A 14,512-nucleotide genomic window follows, 5' to 3' on the forward strand; every position below is an offset into this window, starting at 1 on the left:
TGTTAACTTTTGGAAACTTTTAAATGGCTTTCATTGCTATTTAATGCACCACGTACGAATGTGTGCTTTGTATTAAAACCAAAGAGAATTATACTGGAATTCTTTCACAGATAGCTAGCTGTGCTTCTGTCTCGATACAATTTTCATCTCTACCTTGGCCAAGCTAGAAGTTGTTTTTTTTTCCCCTAGTTAGAAATCCGAACTAAGCTCTGCAAAAACTGCCTTTACTGGTAAAGATCTCTGAAGGTTTGGTGCTTAGCAAGTGTGCTTGAGGCTACAGCAGTGCCTTGTGCTGCAGCTAAGGAATACGAAAGTGGAGCACGACTTTTTCCATTGCTGATACAAGTTGCTGTCCAACAGAGCTAAGTATTGCAACTGGTAATTCCAGCACAAACTAACGTTAAGTCTGTAGTAAATTAATGTGAGGAGAAGGAAAGGACAGTCACAATTGAATATGAATGACTTATTTGGCTTCTGGATTATTTGTTGTTAGTACAGACACTTGAACTGTTGATATTTGGTGCCAACTGGAGTGTGTCTGGGTTTATTAGTTCAGGTGTGGAGGAGATTCATGACTCCTGCTATGCTGTTTTGCCTCTTGCTACGCAGGTTGTGTTTGGAAGTAATATAGCCACTTGAGTAGAGTGCCAATTCATAATTGACAATTATAAATGTATAAATAAATTTATGATGTATAAAACTAGGATCTGTAATGTGAAGAAACAATGAAGAACCCTGTACCATATATTGAAAAGGGAAGGTGATGATCTTCTTCTAAGTAAAGCTGTTGTATTCCACCTGCAATACCAGGAAAACAAAGAAAAGGAGAAGAGAACCAACATTCAGGATTCTCTCTTTAGCAAAAAATACCAACAGGATTATTTGATATGAAAATGATAAAGCTACTACAAGACCGAGTTTCTTTGACTACTTAACCTGAAAAAAAGGTTCATAATAATAACATTGTCACATGCTCAGGAAGAGAGTTGATGTCTCTCTCAGCCACTTCTGATGAACCTCTGTAGGGAACTAAATATATAACTCTACTGATGTAGTGACAAAGCTGGGATCTCATCTGTCTTGTGATCTGGGTGATCATCTTTACTGTATGCTGGATATGAAAAGGTCTGTGAACTCTTCTCTGGGATTATCTAATGCACTAAAAATTCTGGTTTATCCAAAATAATCCTTTCTGTATCATTTTTATTTTTTATCTACAACTGTTTGAAGTCACTTGGATTGAATATGTTTCTCTATCAGGTCAAACTAGAGTATTTACTTTAGTTCCTCTTTTAAAACTTCAGTTTCTGTTTTCTAAGGTTTTCTAGTTTATAAAGCAGCTTTCCCGTTTGGAGTCTCATGAATAAGATACCAGATTTTGATACTTTTATGGCTTCTGTTCCTGTACTGAGTTTGTGTTACTTCCTCCCTGCCTTTATTCCGCAAGGATTTTTTTTTTTATATATTTTGGTACTTTAGAACAGGCGCAAGAATATAATTTTCCTAGTATTGAATAGTCTGTGTCAAGCTACTTTTTATTGTGAGAGTGCAAATTCTTCTTTGGTTTTCCTGCATCTCTGAATTCTTAAGTGAGTGGGGAAGAGGAGTCTGCTTGGACATCTCCCTTGGATGAAAGGAATCTTGTAAGTTCTGAGTTAAGTGTAGGAGTTCCGTACTCTATCATGTTCTCCATCTAAGGAGAATGCTTTGGTATTATAGTTACTTTTCCAACTTCTAAAATATTATGTGTTAAAAAGCTTGTGAATCACCAGGATTCCATTGCAGTGAGAACTCTCCATTGCCTTCCTCTTTGCTGCTGACTGTGCGGGGCAGAGGGTTAACACAACGGGTTGATCTGTTACGGTACCTTCACCTGAGGAGTTACAGTAGATAATTTGTGTGTGCACTGAGGGTATGACAAGCGGTAATAAAACCTATGTTGTTTTACTGCTGTATCTGTGGAGGCAGATTATAACCAGCTCTTTACTATCAATACAGCTGCTGATGCTGTAGGAGGTGATTCAGTGCAAGTCAAACGCAGTTCCTGTGTGTACCGTGGTGCTGTGCCGGCAGGTGGCACTAGCAGAATGACTGTCTGCCCAGCGTAGCTCTGACAGCTTCTGTTTGCTTGTTCGTCTTGGCATACTCTGTATTCATATTTAACGTTAGTGATCTTTTTCACTAGATGTTTTGTTTTTCAGTATTTCAAAGAATAAGCAATACTTTCACAACATAGAAAAAGTATAATAAAATGAAAGAATGAAGTAGTCAAACATTAAGAAAAGAAAGAAGAAAAATAGTCTGCAGTTAATTCCCCTCTATGTATGCATTATGATATATGATTTATATGATCATATGCTATTTTGCCCCCATAAGATTCCTGTCTTGTAATGTTCAGAATTTAATTTTGCAAGCTGTATAGACAGGCTGTGTAGTAAAGGGGAGGGCCATTTTCTGTCACATCTCGATGCTATCTGTTGTAGTTGAAAAGAATGCAATAGAAAAACTAAACTAAGACAACTGAAAGCTGCTTTAGAACTATTCATCAGAGTTTGTGTGATGCTGGGCTAGTCACTTCTATCATACCTTTCACTTGGACAGTATTTGTGTCTCTGTTGGGAGGTGGTATACAGCTTATGGTTCTGTAGGCTGGTATTAGTAAGTGCTCAGTGTTCAGAGCTATGTCTGAAGCTAGTGGGAGCTCTGCTTTCAGTAGCTGGAGTACTCTGAAAAAACCTGATATCTCAGTTTTGTTACTAAATAAATATACCTATATCTCTGTGCTTCAATTTGTTATTAAAAAGAAAAAAAAAGCTAACTAATATATTATTGTGAAGGATTGCTGGGGAAAGTAAATTTGCGAGTGCTTTTCTATAGGTGAATATGGAAGACTATATGGATGAGTATGAAACTAGTTCTGTCACGAGTAGTGTATCTTTACTGTATCATACTATACAGAGATGGGAAAACCTGTTGAATGTTATATTGGCAACATTTTCCCAGGGTCTTAAAAAAAAAAAACCAAACCAAAATTAGGTTTCAATTTGTGGCACACGCACACCTCTGTGAACAATCTTTATGGATTGGAGTCACTTAGATTTCTCTCGTAGTAACAGGTAGAGACATTGTGTTTTAATTCTTTCGTAGAGGGGAACAAGCCCATGCTTTGTAATTGTGTCAAATTTTGAAAATGAAAAAATGCTGAGTCTGCATCGTTGGCTTTTGGTCCAGATTCTGGAGAAAAATGTCTTTATTCTTTTTACTACCTTAAACTGACTTGCTCAATTCTGTCCTCTCACTTCCAGCCTCTCTCTTTGCTGGTCTGGATCTTTGCTTGGTTTAGCTTGCCAGTTGGTATACTTTTTGGTACCAGTATTTACTCCTTTGGGTTTATGTGTTGCCTTTTCAAGTCATCTATCATCGTCAAGATTTTCATGTAGTCTCTCTCCTTGCCAGGTTAAACTCCTAATTCTGATTTCTTGTCTATTGTGTTCTCCTTCCCCTTTTGTGTTTAGGTTGTTCTGTGGTCAAGCCCGCGATTGTCATTACCCACCTCTCCATCCTTGTCTAGTTTAATTATTTTTACTATTTTATTTATAATTGTGACATACAGTTAATATTCCTCTGCATTTATGTTGTGCTGCATTCTCCTCTGTGTTGCTGTAAAGAGTCTTCCTAATGTCAGTTTTGTGTAAAGCCAAAATAGTTTGCAGAAGTTGCAAAAGGCAAATTTTTAAAGCCCTGAAGTGGAATAAAATACGTGGGCTTTCTGTAAATGAAGTTGTAAGAGAATTAAGTTGTCAGATTAAAGCAAGTTTCTGTTGAATGTTTGCAACTGATATTTCTCAGACTTGTAAATTAGCCAGCTATGGGAATGTGCTTGCTTGTAAAGACTAAATGAAACATCCATGACACCAGAATGAATGTCAGTGCCAGATCTAAATAAATGATCTACTGGGAAAAGTCACTGTGGCTTTTGTAGAGAGAAGGTGTGTTTCAAGAAATTGAATTCTCAACAGAGTCAATGAACAGGTGAAGAAGGCAATGTAATATTTTGAAATTTAAGAAATTTTAAGCAAGATCTTGATCTAAGAACATTTAAATGTATTAAAATTTAAGGTAATAACAGGCAAGATTGCCTCAGGAAAACAAAAGAAGGAAGTGAAAGGTAGGAATAAGAGTCTCGTGAGAAACTTGTAGGTAAAGTTTCCAAAGATAATACTTGCGCTCTTTGACATACCTGTAAATGGTCTGGCAGAGGGAGAAGGTGCAATGTGGGGATATAACCAAGACAGCTGTTTCACACAGGGTTGTGGAAGTGTAGCTATGAGTAAATTACAGATCAAAGTCATTGTAGGTACAGGTTTCATAACATACTGGGGAAAATAATCTCATATATAATCCTGCTAATGTAGTAATGGGCTGTAAATCTGCATTGAGGAAAGAAATTCACAAATAATTTCTGATTTCTCTGAAAAAATATGTTCCGTGCTCAGCAACAGTCAGAAGATGAAACAGTGTTTTTAGGAGTTATTAGCAAAGCAATGCAAAGAAGGAAGGTCTTGTATTGCACAAATCTGTAATGTATCTGAATTCTAAACACGAGATTCTAGTCATCACATTTCAAAAAGGTTGTACCAAAGTAGAAAAGATATTAAAGAGGATGAGGAAAGCCCTAGTCTCACTTCAAATTTTGCTGTGAGTATCATCGCTGTCCGATTTCCCACGCAGTGAGTAGTCCCAGTTTTGCTTGAGTACTTTCTCCTTTCTTTTTGGGATTCTCAAGTCTTCCTCAGTCTACGACATTTGAGTCATTTTTTTCTTTTTCCCCAAGGCCTTAGTTTTTAATTTCAGTTTGAGGCTCTGAGTTTTATTCATCTTACTTTGTTTCTTGATATTTTCTATTGAGGCTCTGAGTTTTATTCATCTTACTTTGTTTCTTGATATTTTCTATTGCCACTGTAGATGCCAGTGATTTGATATTGCCACCTTGTTGATTAAAAACCATGCTATTAAAGCTGATTGTATGGGAGGGAATGTCTTTTCAGTCTCTTTCCTCATTAAGTTTACTCACTAAATGAGATAATCTGCTGACACATTTTATCTGTTTATATCCTTATCACGGCAGAAACCAAAATCCTTTGTCTATTCGAAGATGTTCCTAGAAATCACTAAAGTAGGCCTGTAGGCCTTTGTCCTTCTGAAATCTGAAGGTGTTAGGGAGAGTTTCTGCATCTATGAGCTAACCTGTTCTCTTGTGGATATGGCAGATTTACCAGCCTGTCATTCTTGAAGCCGTTAGTAGCTGGACTGTCTTCACTGATAAAGTCTGTCCCATGTGTTAAGGTTTATACAGTTGAAAGTGAAACTTCAGGCATGTATATGCCCCTTGAGTTCAAGAATGCAATTCAGAAAATGACTGACTAAACTTGAAAACACTTGAAAAACTATGGATGTCTGAATTTTTACCCCTGAAGTTCCTGCAACATCTGCAGTTCTGCTAGTGTGAATGCCCAGAATTGCTAATGCGAGGCCTAAGTTGAATCTTGTGGTTCTTACCTTGCATCTAGAGCCTATTCAGGATCCTTGAGGGTCAGTAGCTGAAGCCGTTAAAAAGCCTGGACAAATAAATGTGGTTTGAGCATGTTTGCAGCAGGAGGAAAAGATTAGGTTTAGCACAAAACATAGCAGCAAAGGCTACTTTAATTCGAAGATAGATGTGTTTAAATTAGTTATACTAAGTGCTGGGGCAGGCTGTATGACAAGTTGCAGAAACCTTCTGGTCCTGGTGAGCATGATGAGTTGTCCAGGCAGGCATGAGCACTGTAGTAAAGTTCCGATTCACCTTTGAAACGAAAATGGCAGGGAACACACTGCAGGCTACCAGAACAATTTAATGACCTACCTGTTACGGAGGGCCTCTTGGAAAAAATAACAATCCATGAGAATTTCCTCATCGTCATGTCTGGATGGATACCATTGGAGTAGAACATTCACCCAAGCATTTGGTAGATCCATGGTAAGTATTGTCCTCTCTTTCATGGGGTTAGGATCTAAATTCCATATCTTTCTGAATATAGCCATTACCTGGTGAAACTGTGAGAAATGTAAGGCTGGTGTATCAAGGGAGATAGTCTTAAGAGAGACCATGACTCACTGTCTCAGTGCTTAAAGATACTCACTGGGGAGAGGAGAGTTTTGTCCCCAGAACTGAATTTACAATTTGTTTAATGTTACAGAACTCAGGTATTCACACAAGCTTCTATTCAAGTGCTTCCTGTTGGCTAGCTTTGATGTTACTCTGCTTGTGGTGCTTGATATCATGAGGCACAATCCTACCTGTCATTCTTCGCCCAGGCTTTGCTCAAACTGGGGTGTTAAGACAAGGCTTATCAATTCTTTGTGAGGATATGAGCAAATAATTTCTGGTCCTTGAATTTCTGTGACGTGACTATTCTTATATATTCATTCAAAATATTAGAACGTGAGAGCTTGGCTCAGGATAGAAGAAACTCTCATGAGCCATCTGTTCAGATTAGGATCTCCACCCTTACTTAATCTGCTTGAAAACATGCTTTTTGGGAAGCTGAAAGAAACTATGGAAATCAAGAATCATAAATATTTGATTTTGAAAAAAGATAAATATCTTCCAGAATGAGAAAATGGTTGTGCTTTCCTCAGAGCTGTAAGTAACCATTATTTAAAACTTAGCAACATATAATTCATCAATCACTTGGGCTTAATTTAACCTCTGTGATAAAGTATTTGTGCACATATGTATGCATGCCTACCTATGATGGATATCAAATTGGATGGCAAAATGATGTACCAAAGCAGAACACACCAAATTTAGAACAATAACATAATAGCTTTCTTTTATTCATGATTCTTTTTTTGTGGGGGGGACTAAAGGATCTAAGCCAGCCATAGCTTATTTATTACTTTTTTTAATGCTTTTGCAACTCTTACACCATTCTAAGGAATAATTTGTGAGAGACATCTGCTCTGTCTCATTTATCAATAATGGAGAGTGTTGGTGTTTCTTCATTTCTTCAGTTCTAGGTGTTGTCTTTCCAGTTTCAGCACTGGTATATGATTTTTCTTGCTTTTTTCCCAGTCTTTTTACTGATGTTACCCCTTTTTGGAAGCAACCACAGAAATAGTTATCTCTAGTAATGGTAACCAGAGAAATACTTAATTTCAGGCTACTAGACAGCTCATCCTCTGTTTCTCTTTTTTTGCTTTTTTTCTTCAGATCACACTGGTAAAAACTAATTTAGTTATAAGTGGAACAGCAGTTGATTACTGTAGGTTTGGAGATCTGCAGCGTGGTTTCATTGGTGCTATGTTTTACTGATAAGTTCATATCTTTTCTGTGATACGCCCATGTGAATCAAATTAGGAAATCATTTAGGCAGGTTAAAACATTTTTCTGTTTCACATACAGTTGAATATTTCGACTTCATTGTTTACTACTTCAGTTTAAGAAAGTGTATTTACAGTATACTAAAAATACCGCCAAGATATAAATGATATGAAATTATTTTATTAAAGAAATTGATTTCATAAAAAATCAGAAAATAGTGTTCTGTAGCACTAGTAGTAAAATTTATTTTTCCCCATATAAAGGCTCATTTATTTTTATAGCAATTTGATGACACATCTGCTTGCTTTATTCGGCTGAAAAGAAAATGTTGGTTCTTGGTGTTTTGTAAAATTGCTTTGTTAAATTATTTTCGAAATTGTTCAACTTTTAACAAATGACATTTGATACTAACATTGGAAAGCAATTTCAGCTAATTAAGTAGATCCTTCTATAAACCATTGGAACATTAAGATGACAAACTGTTCATTCAGGATTATTTTAATTGGTACAATTATTGTAATTTTGTTGCAATTATGTGTTGAGCTAAAAGCTTTTGTCTAAATCATTTGAGGGTTTTTTGTTAATATACATAAGTAAGAAGAAAAGAAGTAAAATAAAAACTGAAGATAAGCATTATCTGTCTACTTTTTCATTACAGTGCTCTAGACAAGTATCTTATTAAATTATTCCTTTAAAAAAGTATGTTACATGTTTTCAGCAAATCTCTAGCAATGTTAAAACTGAGCAAGATCATTTGAAATGTAACTTTTCTGGAAGGTTATTATGTTAATTCCAGTTTTGACACTGTTTAAATACTTTTTAATAAAAAGGGTGAAATTAACTTTGAGGGATTTGTGAGTTGTGTAAAATCTATTGATGTATTAATTTAAGAAGTGTAGCTTTTTAGTGATTATAGAAATTAAAAATGAAAAAGCTATGGAAGGTGCCACATTCATCACTCTAGTTATAATGTTCTCTGCAATCATCTTTTACCCAGGCCAGGTTTAAATAAATCACTTCCTTTAAGCAGACAATTTAATATTCTTGTAGACCTCACAGTGCGGCATTACTTATAAATATTTAACCTGCTTTTTGTTTTTCAGTTTCCTTTTATTGCCTCCTATTTAAAACGCAGAGCACATAAAGTTACTGTGTTTCTTACTGTGCTAATAATGTGGTCTCAATGTTAAAAGGCAACATACCAGTCGAGTAGCAGGTGGTTGTTGCCCAAACTGTCTACTGAATAGACCTATATGAGGGAAGGCATAAAAGAGAAGTAAAGAGAGTACCAGAGGACATGACAAGTAAGAAGGGAGTTCAGATGGGAAGGTAATAGAGAGAGAAAAAGGATTGGAGCAAAAGCTAATCAGAACAAGACAGAGGAGTATTTTTAGCTTTTTTTAGTTACCTTTGTAATATAGAGTAATAAGTCGTGTTTCTAAAATACTTTCCAGATAATTTTAAATGCTTACAGTAATAGTTAATGTGCATTAATGACATCTCTCAAAAATGCTCCTGTGTATATTTCAAATTCCTCCAAGCACCACTGATTGATACTTAGTTTAGGGTAGAACACAGAAGCTTTAGTTTTAGCAACACTATAAACAATTTCAGGAAAGAAAAGTTTTGTTTTTAACCTGTGTAAGTCAATTCATGAGCCTTCTGTACTTTTTGAGGAATTGATAAAATTGGGAAAAAAAATCGGAGATTATGGCTTTTTGTGTCTGCTGAACGTTTTTGTCAAAATCAGAATATTTATTCAAAACCTGCGAACATGGGAAAACAGTGTGAGATAAGATGATAAGCTGGAAATGCATATGTCGACTACATACTGCTAGTGGCCCGTATCCTGGCTCTTACCCCACAATAAATGTGATGTAATCTATCTTTCAGAAGAAAAGAGGAGATAAAATACTTGCTTCATATTCAGAAAAGACTTTTGTCTCATATTGCTGTAAAAGACTACCACTGAGCAGTAGCATGGAATATCAAGTTCTTTGGAAACTGATGCTCTAGTATTCCTTGCAACAACTTGCTCATATGCCCATACAATAAATTTGCCTCATTAGATCAACTCTGTCATAGGAAGCTGCTTCAGAAGGGCAAGATAAGGAACAGATCAGGTAATCCAAATGCTGTGTAAAGGAAGTAGTACGTCTTTGCTCCTGGTTGACTTGAATTTTGGTTATGAACCTATTAATGTAGTATAGCAATTGTACCTTTTTGCCTTCCATTTCTGGGTAGCATTTGCAACAGAATGCTGGATTAGTCTTTGACTTACTCTGGAACTCATGCTTCTGTGAGTGGAGTGTTTGCCATGGACTTTTGGAGGAGTGTCCTTTTGCCTGGTCCTGAGATTTAACTGTATGCCATATCGTAGCCCCAGGAAAGAATCTTGTGTTGGAGGCTAGGATGAACCATGGCCATTTCTAATGCTAGAGGACCTAGAATTTCTGAAGTCCTACAGGTGGAGGTATTGAATAAAGGAATCCCTGCATAAAGCCATAAAGTAGCTTTGTAACTGACGTTCAGTACTGAAAATACCAAAACCAGATTAATACAGTAGTCTTGTATTTCACTTGTGTGAGTGATCTTGTTGGACTTGTCAGTTAGTGAGGCATAATTACTTTTTTGTTTACAGAGCAGCTTTGAGCAGTCATAGATTCTTCTGTGCTACTCTTTTGCTGCTTTTCCATCTGTGTAATAAATATATTGATTTTTTAAAAATTCTTTTTCCTTCTGTAATTCAAGTAGCACTGCAAAGCTGTGAATGAATCCAGACATTTGTAACTGTATTAACACTTTTTTTAATTATAAAGAATGCTGGTGTAGGGTGTATTCTGGAAAGTTGTATTAAAAATAGACCTTTTTAATATGGCTCAATGACAGTGCATGATACTGCGTGTGGGAGATTAGTTTCATAAATATCAATCTTTTAAGGATCAAACTGTTTTTTCTTTCTGAAACGATCAAAAGCAGGAACACTCAGAAGAGATGCTTTATCTACTGTTACTTGAACTGGATAGTTAGAGCCGGTTTTGCAAAGCAAGCTTTCCTGAATACCTACGGTAATAGGAGTTTTTAAATAGCTATTGCATCTGTTCAGTGAAGTCTCTGTACTGCTTAATATGCACTGAGGGGTTTACGTTTTTTCTCTAGATAGATATATCAAACTATAGCTTTCTTTTTTTTTGGTCTTTATTAAGATAAAACATTGATTCCCCTATGTTTTAGTATTGAGTGTGTGATGACTTTTTATTCCTGCCTTTATACAAGTGTATACATGAGCAAATGCTGTCTTTCAGTGTCCAAATAACCTGTTACAAATTTCAGTTTGAAACAATATTTGCAGCACTATCCTTGATACGTTAATAGTACTGCAAATTTTCTGGAGCGTTTTGTGTGAGAGCTTTTAATCCAGAAAAAATGCACCCTTAGGCATAAAGATACACTGTCACTATACGGACCAGACATGAGAAGAATAGGATAAAAAACTATAGAGCAAAGCATTATATTATTAGTATTTGATTATTAGGTATTAGAGTTCAGATGTCTAATTAGCAGACTGTTAAGCATCAAAAATTCATATTGCATTCCAAAGTGGCCCAGATTTTCTAGTTTTCTGTTTCTCAGTATCAAACCTTTAGAAAAAAATTTTTGTGTCATTTTTAATGAGAAGTTATTTCATTATTTTAAGCAACATTTTTGTCTTAAACTGTATTGAGAGAAAAATTTAAAAGGCACGTGATAGGTAAAACATGACATGCCTTCATGCTCATGCCTTCTGTTGCTCTATTTATTATATAATAACGATTAATTAGGTCTGTTACTTTTTATGGAGTGCAAAAGTTAAATGACTCTTGTCCATGTAGTTACTTGCTCCTTTAAAACACATGAGAAAAAACAAATTTAGGTGTGCAAAGAGTAACTTGTAGAATTTCTTTGTCTTCACCTTCAGGGAGAGAGGTTTGGAAAGAGTAGGGGGAGTGCCCCTTCAGGGCATGAGGGTTTGCAGAGCAGTCAACCTTCCACTTGCCCAGGAGGAGGAGGGCAAGCTGCTCCACGAGAGAAGGCAAGCTGGGAGCTGAGGAGGACAGCAAGATAGGCAGGGCGTTGTCCTCATGAGCATGGGGTGCAGTCCCACAGTAGCCAAACAGGAAGATCAGAGCAGCTCAGTGGCAGTAAGCAGGGACAGCAAACAGCCCAGTGGTCTGTAGCCGTGAGGCATGTTTTACGTCAAGCCAGGAAGTCAAGTCAGTGAGTCAAGGTCAAGACCAGTAACGTATATAGAGGTAGCTCAGGCAAGGACCAAGGGCAAAGGCCTGAGCTTGAAGGCAGTTCTTGAACCGCATGAGAGAGGCCTCCAATAAGGCTTCTCGCAGCTCTTATCACAGCAGTCCAATCCCAGGTTACTCAGCTGCACGGTATCAGAGCTGGCTTTGAGCACAGGCAGCAAACCCCCGGGCTGGTGGTGGGGGGAAGAGGTGGTAGGGCCTGTTGGCGTATCCAGGGCCTGACATAACCAACCAAACAGGGCATGTGGGCACAGCACAGCCTTCAGTGTGGGTGAAGGTAGTTGATGCTGCTGCCATTTTACCACCACCTGGTTGGGTGGTGAAGGACCACATCCCGTGGTGGCCACCATCTCCTGCAGAAGGTGGTGAATAGGTAGGCTGTGTCATGTATAGCCCAACAGCCTAGCATCTAAGCTATGCTGGCAACGTTCAGTGCTGGACCCACTGTTGGACCACGGTGGTTATTTTCCAAGTCAGTCGTGGAGGTGCAAGGTGAACATAAACTAGAAAAAATTTGGAGCAAATTCACAGTCTCTTGAACGGAAGATAAGATGGTGTACCTATATGTACTTGTAGTAAATTATTTTTATTTGAGGAAGAAGCCCGAAATAATCCATCATTGTTGGAATATAATTTAATCCACACTGAAAGCAGTTCTTAATTTTAGCTGTGCACAGAAAGGACATGTGTGGAATAGTGGAATGAATTTTTTAAGGTTCTCTTCTGTCAATGTAATGTTCTCTTTTAGGCTCATTCCTTTTAAATTCAAGTAGTTTCTCCTGGAAACAGACACTCTGTAACACTGTCAGTTTTTGATGCTTCTAATTTAAAGAGTAATTCTTCTGCCGCAGGAAAAATCTAGCCCCCAAATGAGAATAGGGTGTTCACAGTGCTTTATTTTTAGATCTGTATGCTTATATTTTAGAAAAAATAACTCCTAAAGTGCTTTACATGCTAACCTTTTATTTTTTATCTGAGAAGTACAGGCCCATGCGATTTTTGTGGCTCTTTGCCAAAAGATTATCATTTACATAAATATTTCTTTCAAAGGCGTAGTTTAAGACATTGAGCTCAGGAGGTTAGAATAGAGACTTCAATCTGCACACCAGCAGTGGTCTATTGGCTTCTGAACAGTAGCTTTGTTCATCGTATTCAGAACACTGTTCGCATTCAGACTTAGCAGAGCTGGCATTAAAATTCAGCTAATTTGTTTCATGTGATTCATCAGCTGTGTGTTTTATTTAAATCTGTGTCACATTCTCTTTTGGCTTTTTATTTTGTAGATTTAAGTGTTGAAGTAGGCTACTCTTTAACTCTTCAGTCCCTGACTTAAAAAGTGACTTAATTTTCATTTTGCCAGTGTTGAACTCTTGTCTAGAATACTCACAGTAAATATATAGAACTAAATTGTGCACTAGTGGTTTTGTTTTTTTTACATTTCTGATGTTTGAATATAAAAATACACATTTAAGTCAGTTTAGTTGTAGTTTTATGTAAGGCAAAATAGAAGAACCTAAGATAGCAGCTAAATATTAGTGTAAAATATACACTTCTCAGATTCTGTTGAGTATACAAGTTTTACTTTGATACTGCCAATGTTGTTCTTTTTTTTCTTTTGACCATTCACACCTTGAGGTGAGGACCACTTTTAGCTCCTATTAGATTTCTTTAAACATTGCTGGAGAGTGAGCTGTTTCCATTCTTTGAAACTGACAGATATTGGTTGCACTTTGATAGGTTACCAAGTGTACATGAGGGCTCCTTCCTCCTTTTCCATCCATGCATCAGTGCACTCCTTTCCCCCATGACAGCACTGGCAGTTGCCTTAGCTGCTTTAATTGTCCAGTAATCAGAGAAAACTCTTACGCTTTCTTTGTGCTATGCTAACTTCTTTTTAGGAAGTTACAGCAGCTCACAGAGCAGTCAACATGTCTATGTTAAGTCATCCCTTTTCATGGAACTGCAATCATAATATGTCTTTGGGAAAAGCCATTAACTAGTGAGGTGCATCATTCATTTTGTATTTATATCAAGTTTTTTTTTTTCCTCCTAACTTTTTTCTATTTTTACTTTAAATGCAGCATGGTTACTTCACTGGTATCCATATAGAGTGCTGTAACAGTCACTTCATAGTCATTACTATAACCATGTCAATCATTCTCAGTGCATTCTTTCACTGTTTCCATTTTTATTATACTGGCTGTGAGAAACATTTTTTCATTTTAGTAATCTTTAATTTAGATTATCATTTCTCATTTGGTATCAGATGAGATACCAGTCATGATACTATGAGATGAGGTGTCAAATAAGATAGGTCCATCTTGACCCATCATGTCAGCCTCCATCACTCGCTTGCACTTGCATTTCGTAGGAGCTTTTCATAAACTTCCACAAGGCGAATATTTAAGCCTTCTCCTTGTTCCTTCCTAAAACTGTCCCTTATACCTAGTGCTTACAAAAAAAACCCACTGTCCTGGTTTTGGCTGGTATAGAGTAAAATTTCTTCCTAGTGCTGTGTTTTGGATTTAGTATGAGGAGAATGTTGATAACACACTGATGTTTTCAGTTGTTGCTAAGTGGCCTCCTAGTCCAAGGACAGCTCCCATGCTCTGCCAGGTGCACGAGATGGGAGGGAACATAGCCAGGACAGCTAGCCCAGCTGGCCAATGGGGTATTCCATACCATGTGACGTCATGCTCAGTATATGAATGATAGGCTGATCCAGGAAGTACCGATCGCTACTTGGTTATTGGTCAGCATGGGTGGTGAGCAATTGCACTGTGCATCACTCATTTTGTATATTCTATCATTATCATTATTATTTTCCCTTTTCTGTTCTATTAAACTGTCT

The 14,512-nt window shown here is 37.0% G+C and overlaps 1 protein-coding gene across 8 annotated transcripts in view; it reads left to right on the plus strand.

Moving 5' to 3' along the window:
- The window catches only part of KIDINS220 (kinase D interacting substrate 220), an 80,596-nt gene that overhangs the window by 42,743 nt on the left and 23,341 nt on the right, over positions 1-14,512 (plus strand). The window lies entirely within an intron of this gene.

Source organism: Calonectris borealis, chromosome 3 (assembly GCF_964195595.1).
Source record: "Calonectris borealis chromosome 3, bCalBor7.hap1.2, whole genome shotgun sequence".
NCBI classification, from domain to species: domain Eukaryota; kingdom Metazoa; phylum Chordata; class Aves; order Procellariiformes; family Procellariidae; genus Calonectris; species Calonectris borealis.